Source organism: Stegostoma tigrinum, chromosome 2 (assembly GCF_030684315.1).
Source record: "Stegostoma tigrinum isolate sSteTig4 chromosome 2, sSteTig4.hap1, whole genome shotgun sequence".
NCBI lineage: Eukaryota > Metazoa > Chordata > Chondrichthyes > Orectolobiformes > Stegostomatidae > Stegostoma > Stegostoma tigrinum.
Window position 1 is genome coordinate 92004288 of NC_081355.1, and position 15380 is coordinate 92019667.

The window sequence follows — 15380 nt, forward strand, 5'->3', positions numbered from 1 at the left end:
ATAAGAAATTTAAAATTCATACATTTGCCCGTGGAGTTAAAGTATTGGTGAAAGCACCGGTGGTAGGAGATCCCTTACAAAAAAAAGTTTAGTGGTCCCTATCAGATTGAGAAGAAGTTAAGTCAGGTGAATTATCTGGTATAGATGCCAGATATGAAAAATATTTTTGGATATGTCATGTGAACATACTGAAACCTTACTATGACAAGGAAAGGGAACTGGTGAAACAGGTATTAGCTACTGCCACTCAGTATGAGGAATCAAATCCAGATGATTTAGATTTTGATGTGCCTCAGAATACATTAAATGATAAGGATGTCCTTAAGGAATGGGATAGGTAGTAAGCTATCGGTCCCAGGAACAGAGAAGTGAATTGAAAGACTTGTTACAGTGCTATGAGGATATATGTAGAAATAGAATGAGAGGACTAACACAATAGTGCAAGAGGTTGACGTATGGAATGCAGTTCCAATAAAACAACACATCTACATGTTTAATTCTCTCACAGTAGAGTGCCAGTTGAAAAACACATACAAGCGGTTCTCCAAGAAGACATCACTGAGCCGAATCAAAGAGTGGAGCTCACTGATCATTTGGTTCCTAAAATGCCATGACCAATTCTGACCCAAAGAACAAAGAAAATTACAGCACAGGAATAGGCCCTTCGGCCCTCTAAACCTGCACCGATCCAGATCCTCCATCTAAACCTGTTGCATATTTTCCAAGGATCTGTATCCCTCTGCTCCCTGCTCATTCATGTATCTGTCTAGATACATCTTAAATGATGCTACCACCTCTACCGCCTCTGCTGGCAATGCATTCCAGGCACCCATCACCCTCTGCATAAAGAACTTTCCACACATTTCTCCCTTAAACGTTTCCCTTCTCACCTTGAAATTGTGACCCCTACTAATTGAGTCCCCCACTCTGGGAAAAAAGCTTCTTGCTATCCACCCTGTCTATACCTCTCATGAGTTTGTAGACTTCAATCAGGTCCCCTCTTGACCTCCATCTTTCTAATGTAAATAATACTAATCTACTCAACCTGTCTTCACAGCTAGCATAACCCTCAATACCAGGCAACATCTTAGTGAACCTCCTCTGCACCCTCTCCAAAGCATCTGCATCCTTTTGGTAATGTGGTGACCAGAAGTGTATGCAGTATTCCAAATGTGGTTGAACCAAAGTCCTATATGACTGTAACATGACCTGCCAACTCTTGTACTCAACACCCCGTCCGATGAAGGAAAGCATGACATATGCCTTCTTGACCAAGCTATCCACCTGTGTTGCCACCTTCAGGGTACAATGGACCTGAACACCCAGATCTCTCTGTGCATAAATTTTCCCCAGGGCCTTTCCATTTACCATATAGTTCACTCTTGAATTGGATCTTCCAAAATGCATCACCTCACATTTGCCTGAATTGAACTCCATCTGCCATTTCTCCACCCAACTCTCCAATCTATCTTTATTCTGCTGCATTCTCCGACTGTCCCCTTCACTATCTGTTACTCCACCAGTCTTAATGTCATCTGCAAATATTCATACACATACCCAATTCCAAGGCTGGATGACTGTGGAAAAAGTAGGAGAAGCCACTTCCACCAACAAAGTTGGACTTACTTCGCGGTTACTGACAACTACCTTTGTCACACACAGCAAAAGAAACTTCTGCTTTTCTAACCCCAAGTGTGCTATACCAATTTAAAATAATGCCATTTGGAATGAAAAACAGAACAGGCACTTCTCAATGACTTATGAACAGAGTTGTTGCAGGAATGACTAATTCTGTCATCTACACAGATGACTTACTGATCATTAGCAATTCATGGAAAGATCACATGGAGGATTGGCAGCGTTTTTTGAGAGACTACAGAAAGCAAAGTTGGACATCAACTTGGCAAAAACATAACTTGTGAAGGCGGAAGTGATATTCTTAGGGCACAATGTCAGATACGGACGGATGACACTAAGGAATGTGAAGACGAAGGCCATCAAGGAATTTTCAAGACCATCCTCGAAGAAGGAAGTGCTACAACTTTTATGATTAAGCAGATTCTACAGAAAATTTGTACCAAACTTTAGAAGTGTGGTGGCACCGCTAATGAATTTGACAATAAAGAACACAAACTTTCAGTGGACAGAAGAATGCCAGGAAGCACTTGAGGATTTAAAAGCAGTGTTAACCACCATACCAATTTTAGCCACACCAATTTTTTTGAAACCCTTCAAAGTCGCCACTGATGTGAGCGATGTAGGTGTTGGAGATTTGTTGTTACAGGAGTTTGTGGAATTGTAAGGTCAATTCGATATTTTTCAAAAAAATCTCAAATATCCACCAGAGAAAAAAAAAACCATTATCTCTGATTAAAAAAGAATTGTTGCATTTGGTGATGGCCTTACAATATTTCAATGTTTACTTTGCAAACAATGCATCAGTGACAATTGTGTATACCGATCACAATGGGCGTACATGAAATAGTGTAGGTTAGATGGGCCTCAGATTGGTATGACAGGTCAGCACAACATCGAGGGCCGAAGGGCCTGAACTATGCTGTAATGTTCTATGTTCTATGTACAATTCTTTGACATTTCTGGAAAGATTTAAAGACAAGAACACCAGAATATTTCATTGGAGTCTCATGTTAAAAGCATTTAATTTCCAGATTGTACATGGTGTGGGCCATGAAAATATTATCCTAGATGTTTTATCACAAGTTTAAAAGAAAAAATGTTCATAAAAGATAGAAACAACAGTATTCAATGTTTTTATATATATAGCATGTAATGTGTAACTGTAGATTAATGAGCTATGCACCTAGTCATTTCAGGGAATTAAGCTTTTAAAAGAGAAAAAAATGAAGTCATCTGTTCATAATGATGGTTCATTTTTCTTAAGGGGGCAGGTGTTGTGAAGTTGGGGATTGGGAAGAAGGAAGTTAAAATTTGGTGTTTGTAAAATGCTATATGGTACCTTTAAAAGATGGTGTACCCTTTCTATGCTTAGATTTCTGTAACCAGCAGCTTGAAAGTTTGCTAGTACACAGAAAGCACTCAAATTGAAACATTTGTATCAAAAGACCACACAGTTAGCAGGCCAAACAGCATTTTTTACCAAGACAACAAGTTTTTGAATTTGAACCAGGCACTTAGATACCAACAACAAATTCAATTGAAATCTGAGATAACACAGTGTGAAGCTGGATGAACACAGCAGGCCAAACAGCATCAGAGGAGCAGGAAAGTTGACGTTTCAGGTCAAGACCCTTCTCTCAGAATCTTCTGAAGGGTCTCGACCCAAAACATCAACTTTCCTGCTCCTCTGATGCTGTTTGGCCTGCTATGTTCATCCAGCTTCAGACCGTTATCTCAGATTCTCCAGCATCACCAGTTCCTACTATTTCTTTAAATTTAAATCTGATGGTTTTGACAACATAGCACCAATCATATTGTAAGAAATACTGATACGTCATCAAGGGTATTAGAAAAGGGGGCAAATGGACAAAGTAGGGGAGATAACTGCCATCTGCCAGAATTAACAGCTCTCAGCTTTCTTGAGAGAATTACTGGCTCTCAAAGTCGCCTCTAAGTTTTAGAGAAAGCACCATCTAAATACCAAAGGTACCCATGGCATAGCAAGTTGACATTCCTGACAGAAAAATCAATAGAGAAGGCATTCCTCACACAAGAATCAACAGAGAAGGCACAGAGCATTCCAGAAGACACGTAACCCGGCTGTAATTTTGAGAGTCTAAGTTCTTTTTTTTATCTATAAGTGTGTCTTGTATTTATTGGAACAGTATGCCATTACAATCTTGTTTTATTCTGGAATAGTTGGTAGTTAGAAGGGATTTGTTCAGTTCATTAATAGTTCAGTTAATTTGTTCACTGTTGAAGTTAGATAAATAAATTGTTACTTATTGGTTGTAAAGTGAGTGTCAGGGATTTCTCTTATTTCACCACTAGAAGTTGCTGAAAGGCAGGTTATACCACTTTTTACACTCTTTTAACAGATTATACGACAAGATGCTCCTCTTTGGGTGTTTCACAGAGTTGTAGTTCACAGAAGAGGGGTTAACTTCTGATTTATAACAACAATCTTCACTGGTTTGTTGACTCCTTTGGGACTTCCAACCTTTTTTTTATTCCTCGCCTTTCTTGCTGCTGATACAATTCAATTGAAACTGCTTGAAGCACTCTAACCCTCACAACTTTGCCAGCTCCACCTTGGAGATTCTGGATCTCTTTTGTTTCTCAGCTTTTCTGCCACTTGCTCCTGGCTTTCTCAGGCATCTCTAAGTCGTTCTTCTCCTTTGAGAGATATATTTTGTGACTAAATTGCTGCTACTGAGATATTTATCCCTGACATTGGCATGCATGTGACTACATTCATTATTAGCAAAATCGTAACAAGTAAATATTAAAAGCGCGTTTATACTCTTTCTGATGAGCCCTTTATTGGAGTATTGGAATTTACTTTGCTTCTAGGTGGAAGGTCATTTATTTTCCCTACAATCAAGGTCTGTGAGCCCCAATGACTGCTTAAGACAGTGATCACATTCCTTTGGGCACAAACAGCTGACAGCTATACTAGTCAACAGAGATGCCTGAGCATGTACTGAAGCCCTTTAATGCTGTAGAACTGGTCTTGCAAGTTGAATTGTTGGGGATTGTTGTATCCAAATGTTTTCCTTTTCATATCCTGGATTCTTGTGGTGGAAGTAGTAGGGGTCTTTTTCAGAGATAATGGGAACTGCAGATGCTGGAGAATTCCAAGATAATAAAATGTGAGGCTGGATGAACACAGCAGGCCAAGCAGCATCTCAGGAGCACAAAAGCTGACGTTTCGGGCCTAGACCCTTCATCAGAGAGGGGGATGGGGAGAGGGAACTGGAATAAATAGGGAGAGAGGGGGAGGCGGACCGAAGATGGAGAGTAAAGAAGATAGGTGGAGAGAGTATAGGTGGGGAGGTAGGGAGGGGATAGGTCAGTCCAGGGAAGATGGACAGGTCAAGGAGGCAGGATGAGGTTAGTAGGTAGATGGGGGTGCGGCTTGGGGTGGGAGGAAGGGATGGGTGAGAGGAAGAACCGGTTAGGGAGGCAGAGGCAGGTTGGACTGGTTTTGGGATGCAGTGGGTGGGGGGGAAGAGCTGGGCTGGTTGTGTGGTGCAGTGGGGGGAGGGGACGAACTGGGCTGGTTTAGGGATGCAGTAGGGGAAGGGGAGATTTTGAAACTGGTGAAGTCCACATTGATACCATATGGCTGCAGGGTTCCCAGGCGGAATATGAGTTGCTGTTCCTGCAACCTTTGGGTGGCATCATTGTGGCAGTGCAGGAGGCCCATGATGGACATGTCATCTAGAGAATGGGAGGGGGAGTGGAAATGGTTTGCGACTGGGAGGTGCAGTGGTTTGTTGCGAACTGAGCGGAGGTGTTCTGCAAAGCGGTCCCCAAGCCTCCGCTTGGTTTCCCCAATGTAGAGGAAGCCGCACCGGGTACAGTGGATGCAGTATACCACATTGGCAGATGTGCAGGTGAACCTCTGCTTAATGTGGAATGTCATCTTGGGGCCTGGGATAGGGGTGAGGGAGGAGGTGTGGGGGCGAGTGTAGCATTTCCTGCGGTTGCAGGGGAAGGTGCCGGGTGTGGTGGGGTTGGAGTTGGTTACGTGGAACAGTCCCTCTTCCGCACCTACACAGGCCCCAAACCCCACCTCTTCCTCCGGTACATTGATGACTGTATCGGCGCCGCCTCTTGCTCCCCAGAGGAGCTCGAACAGTTCATCCACTTCACCAACACCTTCCACCCCAACCTTCAGTTCACCTGGGCCATCTCCAGCACATCCCTCACCTTCCTGGACCTCTCAGTCTCCATCTCAAGCAACCAGCTTGTAACTGATGTCCATTTCAAGCACACCGACTCCCACAGCTACCTAGAATACACCTCCTCCCACCCACCCTCCTGCAAAAATTCCATCCCCTATTCCCAATTCCTCCGCCTCCGCCGCATCTGCTCCCACGATAAGTCATTCCACTCCCGCACATCCCAGATGTCCAAGTTCTTTAAGGACCGCAACTTTCCCCCCACAGTGATCGAGAACGCCCTGACCACGTCTCCCGCATTTCCCGCAACACATCCCTCACACCCCGCCCCCGCCACAACCGCCCTAAGAGGATCCCCCTCGTTCTCACACACCACCCTACCAACCTCCGGATACAACGCATCATCCTCCGACACTTCCGCCATTTACAATCCGACCCCACCACCCAAGAGATTTTTCCATCCCCACCCCTGTCTGCTTTCCGGAGAGACCACTCTCTCCGTGACTCCCTTGTTCGCTCCACACTGCCCTCCAACCCCACCACACCCAGCACCTTCCCCTGCAACCGCAGGAAATGCTACACTTGCCCCCACACCTCCTCCCTCACCCCTATCCCAGGCCCCAAGATGATATTCCACATTAAGCAGAGGTTCACCTGCACATCTGCCAATGTGGTATACTGCATCCACTGTACCCGGTGCGGCTTCCTCTACATTGGGGAAACCAAGCGGAGGCTTGGGGACCGCTTTGCAGAACACCTCCGCTCAGTTCGCAACAAACCACTGCACCTCCCAGTTGCAAACCATTTCCACTCCCCCTCCCATTCTCTAGATGACATGTCCATCATGGGCCTCCTGCACTGCTACAATGATGCCACCCGAAGGTTGCAGGAACAGCAACTCATATTCCACCTGGGAACCCTGCAGCCATATGGTATCAATGTGGACTTCACCAGTTTCAAAATCTCCCCTTCCCCTACTGCATTCCCCTACCAGCCCAGTTCGTCCCCTCCCCCCACTGCACCACACAACCAGCCCAGCTCTTCCCCCCCACCCACTGCATCCCAAAACCAGTCCAACCTGCCTCTGCCTCCCTAACCGGTTCTTCTTCTCACCCATCCCTTCCTCCCACCCCAAGCCGCACCCCCATCTACCTACTAACCTTATCCCACCTCCTTGACCTGTCCGTCTTTCCTGGACTGACCTATCCCCTCCCTACCTCCCCACCTATACTCTCTCCACCTATCTTCTTTACTCTCCATCTTCGGTCCGCCTCCCCCTCTCTCCCTATTTATTCCAGTTCCCTCTCCCCATCCCCCTCTCTGATGAACGGTCTAGGCCCGAAACGTCAGCTTTTGTGCTCCTGAGATGCTGCTTGGCCTGCTGTGTTCATCCAGCCTCACATTTTATTATCTTGGGGTCTTTTTCCCTCTGTTTCCCATCTTGATTTTTGCTTTTAATGATACAGTTATTCCTTTTCTGACTGGATTCCCTATCGCTCCTGTTTATCTTTGTATTTACCTTAAACTCATCCCTCTGTAGTCTGTGACCCCCAACTTCCCTAAGTTAAATGGTCTGTGTGATAACTTGTAGTCATCAGTCAGAACTGATGCCTGTCTGGACCCCGGTATACACTTCTTCCACATTCATCCAGATTGGAAAACATATGAAGTTTTTGAATTGAGCAAGGTTAATTAGCCCACAAAGGTTTTCATAGGTGGCCTGACAAAATGTTAAGGGCCTGCGATTACAGGTTAAAAGCAACTGTTCGTACTGTTTACTTTCCAGGTACATGTATTCAGGTCACTTCTTGAGAACATTGAAATGTTTACCTGTGCACCTCTACACTAACTGGAATGTATTTAAGTTAATATTTAATGCTCCATCACAATCAGTAGCAATTTCCTCAGGTAAAAGGGGTTAAATTTGTGAGCTTTCTATGTTAGCCTACTCTGCAATAGCAGTTGCCATTGCTGGACTAGCCACCTTAACCGCTAAACTATTAAAAGCAATAAAAAAAGCCACCTCCTCCTCTTATTCAAATTTAGGGATTAAATGGGCCAACCTGAAATACTTTGGCCCTCAAATTTGAGTTAGGCATGGTTTCCTCACAAGAGCTGCCTTAAGTCTGCTTCCTCAGCACAAGGTGACAGAGTTGGAACACTTTTTTTAAAATTTCTGCTTGTTTGAAATTCCTTTTTTCCCTTCCTGTCTCTCTACTTCGCATCTCTAAGTGCTTAGCTATACCTTTTAATTTTTCAGAGGATAAGGCTTCCTTTTCATAGTTTGTTCTGTCTTGGTCTACAACAGCACTGAAATAAATGTGGACATCTTAGCACTTTAATATTAGAAAGAAGAAAATCTTTTTTCCAGATGGACAATTTATTTTTCCTAGTCTAATACTGGCATTCATCTGCAGAAACTACCTCACACTCTGGACCCCCGAGCTTTCTGTGATCAAGTAAGGTGAGGCAATCACCTTCCCTCTTTTCAACTCTCTCGATTGGCCGAAGCACGTATTTTTATTTCTATATAGCCTAAAGCTATTGCAGTTCAATTAAAATGTATTTTGCTAGGTTACGAAGAAACCAATTACCAGAGATGATAGGAATTGCAGATGCTGAAGAATCCGAGATAACAAGGTGTGAAGCTGGATGAACACAGCAGGCCAAGCAGCATCTTAGGAGCAGGAAGGCTGACGTTTTGGGCCTAGACTCTTCATTAGAAATGGGGGAGGGGAAGAGGGTTCTGAAATAAATAGGGAGAGAGGGGGAGGTGGATCGAAGATGGATAGAGGAGAAGATAGGTGGAGAGGAGACAGACAAGTTAAAGAGGTGGGGATGCAACCAGTAAAGGTGAGTGTAGGTGGGGAGGTAGCAAGGAGATAGGTCAGGACTTCACCAGTGATTTGTATCTACAGATCACAGTAGCAGCTGATGTATCTTCAGCAGGACTGCAGACACTACTGTTTCAGGTATAGAATGATGAAAATGGTAGACAAATCTACCATAAAATCCGAGAGAACCATAGATGCTGTAAATCAGAAACAAAAACAGAAGTTGCTAGAAAAGCTCAGTAGGTCTGGTAACATCTGTGAAGAGAAAATCAGAGTTAATGTTTCGGGTCCCGTGACCCATCCTCAGAACTGATGGTGGCTATGAAAATGTCAGTTTATATGCAGAAAATGAGGTGGGGGTAAGGAGTAAACGATAGGTAGGGATAAAGCTCAAAGAGAGAGAAGAACAGCCTAGAGTCAAGGCCCAGTGTGGACTAAAGTCTAGGTGCCAGCATGGAATGGGTCAAAGAGCACTGCTCTGAACATTTTTTTGTCCAGAGTACTGGCAAAGATCTGTAGCTCGAGTTGTGGATGAAGTTGTTTACTTGCTCGCCGAGTTGGCTTGTTTCTGTTCAGACATTTTGTCATCATGCTAGGTGACGTCATCAGTGGAGCCTCCGATGAAGTAATGCTATTCTACTCCACTTGGAATTTATACTGTCCGGTTCGTTATGGTGGGTGCTGTCATTTCCGGTTTTGATCTGTATGGGTTTGTATATGGGGTCCAATTGTATATGTTTGTTGATTTAAGCATTGGTGGAGAGCCATGACTCTAGGAATTCCAGTGCGTGTCTATGTTTGACTTGGACTCCTATGCTTATTTTGTGCCAGTTAAACTGATGGCCTTCATTGTCTGACTGATATACAGATATTAAAGATGGTGATGAAATGTCTGAACAAAGAACAAGGCAGCTAGGCGAGCAAGTCAACAACATCATTTTTTCCCTGTTTTATAATTTATTCCTAAAGTCTGCAATGCTGGACTTTTTTTTTACTTATCTATTCTTCCAAGATCTGTAACTGAAAAAAGCTATACCTTTGTACTTAAGGTGATGCCATAAGTAGTGACTTGTACACTTTTTACTGTGTTCATTTAAGTATATGTGACAATAAAGCTAATTCTAATTCTAAGAATTAAACTACATACTCACAACAAAGTAGAGATGATTAAGGTAAAACCACTCAACAATTTAACTTCCCATGTAGATCATTCAACTAAGCCATAAATGCCACCTGCCACACTGTTCCAATGGTTAGATTCTTCATTTGCTTGACCTGTGTTACCATTTTGCTTCAGGGCACACAATGTGGAAGAAGCACTCACTGGCCCTCGGAAAACAGTTTTCTCACTTATTGCAGCTGTAGGGTAGCCATTACCAAGACATAAAGGATAACTATTTTAAAAGATACACATTGTGTAAAATATTGAGTTAATTAATCCGAAAGTTCTGAAGAGTTGAAATTTATGCAAAAGATCTATGCTACCTGCAACTATTGTTAGGTTTACTGAGGTGGCCCATCTTAGTTGGGTGGAACAAAGTTTCTTGCTTTGAAGATGAAATGAATAATACAGTGTGAGGTTTGCAACAAAAAGATGAACAAAGGAAAGCTTTGACAGTTGGGGTTGCTACTGTAATGTGAACTGAGCAACAGCAAAATATGTTTTTTTATGTCGAGAGACAAGTGGCAAAAAAACTTGGATTTAATCAGGGTTTTATACAGATTGCTCCACCAACATGAATATCAGAAAATCAGACAGGATGAAACACACTTGTGTAGAAGCACACATGTAAACTTTTTTCCATAATTTACATGCAAACTTTCAGGCAGGTTCCTACATATGTGTGTTGAACCAACAAAATTTTCTGATACTCCTGTCATTGTTATGATCCAGACAATTAGGGTACAGGTCAGGAAAATCATCCCATAAAGCCCAGCAATTTATCAAACACTAATTTAAGGCGTACAAGTGAGGGGGGGAAAGATACATCCTTAGAAGATTCTAGATTAATGTTAATATGCTGACAAACAAAAACAAAGACTTAAAAAATAAATTGTCAATAACTTTTAAAGTAGTTCTGCAAAGACCAAAGTAAATTTCAAACATGTGATAATTGAAGACAAGACTAAATTTTTAAAGATTGACCCTTAAAACTCCCTCCTAATTTCTCACTTGATTCAGTACATACTTCATTTGCCAGCCGCTCTGAAGACTTGAACTTTCTCAATTTTAACTACTTGAAGACTTCTGCACAAGGTCTCCTAGCTTTGAAACTTCACAGACTGGAAAAACACATAAGTTCAGGTGACTGCCTCCCCTGAACTGCACTAATACTTTTTTTCTGAACAAATCAATTCTTTGGTTCTGAAGTCAAACCAAAATAAATGGCTTTGTTCTCTTTCCTCTGTGTAGTGATTGGAATGAGGGCAAAATAGATAACATTGACTATGGGGTTCTTGTTTGGGATTGTTAATAGAGATAAACATGGGATTCTGATGGTCTCCTCAGTCTAGGGACTGGCTTTGAGCTGGATGGTCAGACCCCATATACTGTACACTTGTAAATAAAGGGATGATGACCTTTGTGTGGTTATTTCAATCTAATAATTCTCAACTCCTTTTCCTGCTTTATCCCCATAGTCCTATTCCCTGACTGATTAAAAATCTGTCAATCGCAACCTTGAATATACTTAATTGCCAAGCTTCTACAGTAAAATATTGGCAATGTCACCTGCAATAGGAATTATCTTTTCAGAAAGTGGGGAAAAAAAAACAAATAACCAGGAGTTTCAGATGGTCCTGTCGTTCTAGGGACTAGCTGTGAGCTAGCTGGTCAAAACCTATGTACTGTTTATATGTAAATGAAGGGTGTCATGGTGGCTGGATACTTGCGTGCTTGGAATTATTTCAGTGGTGATGAGAGTAGGATAGTACGCACCTGAAAAAAATTTGCTCGCAACAGTCATCTTTGAGTTGGAATAAGTATTTCCGGCATCATGCATTTATTCTGGAACATTGATTCGTTTGATCCGGTCTTTGAAGACTAAGTCCAGTATATGGCAAGAATGCATTACTTTTTTCTTGGGCAAATGAAAAGCAATAGGTAATTCTTCTCACTACTTGTAGATGTGCAGCATTTTTGGTTATTAGATGTCTAACTTTTCCTGAGGCACCACTAAAACCTTTCAAGAGTTGATGGTTTTAGCTAAGGAATATTATGACTCCAAACCTCCAATAATTCTGAGACACTATCAGTTTTATTCAGCAGTTCGAGAACCATAGGAATCCGTATCAGGGTTTTTGATGAAGTGAAGATGACTGGCAGAATTTGGGTTAACCTTGAATGAGATGCTCAGAGACCATTTGGTGGATGGGATTAATGCCGCTACCATGCAAAAGCACTTACTAGCTGAAGCCCAACTGGACTTCAACAGGCACTGCAAATGACTTTGTCATTAGAAAAGATGACAAGTGGAGCATGTGAACAGGTCACCCCAATGGAAGTGGGTACCCTCACCTGTCCGACTGAGCTTGGGGAACACCACTTGAGTGTAGATAATCATGCAACCTCAAACAGGGCATACCCTGAGCAGAAGGACACTAGGTCAGCACACAGCAAAACCCCAAAACAAATCTGAGCCTCAGCCAAATGGTGAAAATGCTCCTCAGGGCCAGCAAGCCTTTGTAGTTGCTGTCAGTGTATGGACTTGAGAGACCAAAGTAAGCCTATGGGGCCTGATTGACTAAGATGATTCATAGTCCAGTATCCAGGAAAGTGCATGCCTTGGGAAGTCCACCTATATGTAGTTTAGAACAATTAAATTGCTGAGCAACATCCAAATCAGAAGCGACCAAATAAATAGTAAAGCAGCATCAGGGGAGCAGGAAAGTTGATGTTCCAGGTCGGTTCCCTTCTTCAGAAATGGGGCAGGGGGAAAAGAGCATCTGCACTCTGTTCACAGCAAACAACAACACCTTCCAGTCGCGAGCCATTTCAACTCCCCCCCTCACCACTCCCTGGGTGACATGTCCATCCTAGGCCTCTTACTGTGTCACAATGACACTGCCTGGAAACTGGAGGAGCAGCACCTCGTATTCCACCTTGGGAGCCGACAACCCAATGGTCCCAATGTGGACTTTACCAGTTTCAAAATCTCCCCACCCCTGGCCTCATCCCATGACCAACCCTCCCGCTCATCCCCATCTCCTTGACCTGACACAACCTGTCCATCTTCTCTTCCACCTATCTGCTCCTCCCACCTCACTGACCAATCTCCACCACTGCCTATCTGCACTCATCTATCACCATCTCACCTATGTTCCCTTGCCCCTCCCCTCCTCTGTCTATTTATTTCGGAGGTCTCTTCCCCATCCCCCACTTCTGAAGAAGGGTCCCGACCTGAAACATCAATTTTCCTGCTTCTCTGATACTGCCTGGCCTGTTGTGCTCCTCCAGCTCCACATTTCTGACTCCAGCATCGGCAGTTCTTACTATCCCAAAATAAATAACCTACTAGCTCTCATGGAGGTCGAAACCGACACAGCTGTATCAGTGATTGCAGAACCAATATTTAACAAGATTCACAATCGATTCCAACCCTTAGGATTGTGCAAGATCTTGGCCAGACTAACAACCTATACCAGAGAGCCATTACAGATTAAATGTATGACCTCGGCTCCAGTCTCCTGTGTGCAGCAGTTTGTACAGCTACCACTGATTGTAATAAAAGACTTGGGCCCAAGTTTGATGAGATGGAATTGGTTGAGAAAGGTTCACTTTGATTGGCCCAACATTTTTCGATTAGACAATGGGCTGCCTGAATGAAGTCCTAATTAAATACGCAGACATTTTCTAGAAATGGCAAAAGTAGAGGCAGAGATCAGGAGGCTGAAAAGCAAAGGAATCATTAAACCAGAACAGAGATAATGGGAACTGCAAATGCTGGAGAATCTGAGATAACAAAGTGTGGAAATGGATGAACACAGCAGGCCAAGCAGCATCTTAGGACCACAAAAGCTGACGTTTCCGGCCTAGACCCTTCATTAGACCCTTTTTCTGATGAAGGGACTAGGCCTGAAACGTCAGCTTTTGTGTTCCTAAGATGCTGCTTTGTCTGCTGTGTTCATCCAGCTCCACACTCTGTATCATTAAACCAGAGCAGTTTGCGGAATGGGCACCCCGGTCATACCAACTGTGAAGCCTGATGACTCGGTTTGCATTTGTGGGGATTTAAACAAACTGTAAACCGCTTCTTGCAGCTGGACAAATACCCAATCCCTCACATTAAGGACTTGTACACAAAACTGGTGAGTGGGTTGTTCTTCATGAAGCTGGTCATAAGCCATGTGTACTTGCAATTGCAGCCTAATGCAGTGTGTGTGTGTGTGTGTGTGTGTGTGTGTGTGTGGGGGGGGGGGGGTGGTTCCTGAAGCATGCCACAATTAGTACCCATAAGGGTTTGTACCAATATATGAGACTGTCTATGACACCAGCAGATGACTGACACCATTTTACAAGGTCCACCCCAGGTGGTGATTTATCTGGATGATTTGCTAATAACCAGGAAGAACACTTAGAGAACTTGGACATAGTGCTTAAACGTTTCTTCCAGATGTACACCTTAGAAGGGAAAAATGTGTTCCACGCACCTCAAATTACCTACTTTGGCTACTGAGTTGACAAGATCGGGTTACACTTGCTGGAAGATAAAATGAGGGTGATCAAAGGTGCCCCGGTTCCTAGTCTATACTGGAGCTTAGGTATTTTCTTAGGTTGGTGAATTAACACAGAAAATTCATACATAACCTGGTCTCCACCTTGGTACCCTTACACTGGCTATTGAAAAAAGGTCAGCCTTGGAAATGGTCATGTAATCAAGAAGTAGCCTAAGGGAAGAGAAAAAGCAACTGTCGTCATCTAAGGTGTTGACCCACTCTAATCCGTCCCGAGAAGTGGTGCTGACATGTGACGCTTCCCCTTATGGTATTGGGATAGGGTGGTCCAATGAAGAGGAACATCTGATAACATATGCTTCCTGGGCTTAGACTGATGCTGAATGCAAATACACCCAGATAGAGAAGGAAGGTTTGGCAGTCATTTTTGGCGTGAGAAAGTTCAATCAATACCTTTACTGAAATTTGTCATAGTAACGGACCACAAATCCCTGTTTGGGCTCCCTAAAGAAGATAAGACCACGCCGTCCATAGCTTCTGGTGGAATTCAGGTGGGCCCTTATTCTCAGTGCATATAATTACAAGTTGGAACACTGTCCAGCAGGCCTCCCAAGGCAGATGCACCACTCTTGGTACCACCTGTGGAAGTGTTCATTTTGGTTTTAAACTTTCTGGACACGCTTCTGGTCATCACTGACAATACCCGACTGTGGACATAAAAAGATCCTGTCCTAAAACAGTTGGGGGTGATAGGGGAAACAAAAGGACATCACAACCAGGACTGATACCTTTCTGGACCTGGCGAGACCAGACCACCATAGAGAACAGCATATTAGTATGGGGTGCAAGAGTGATTAGCTGGAGTAAAAGTTGCCACCAGATACTGGCTGAACTCCACCAGAGTCATCCAGGGCTTTCCAAAATGAAGATACTGGCAAGAAGTTATGTCTGGTGGCCAGAACTGGATGTCAACATCGCTGCATTGGTGGGGCAGTGCCCAGAGTGCCGACAAAGATAAGAATTACCAGCAGCAACACCCATACATTCA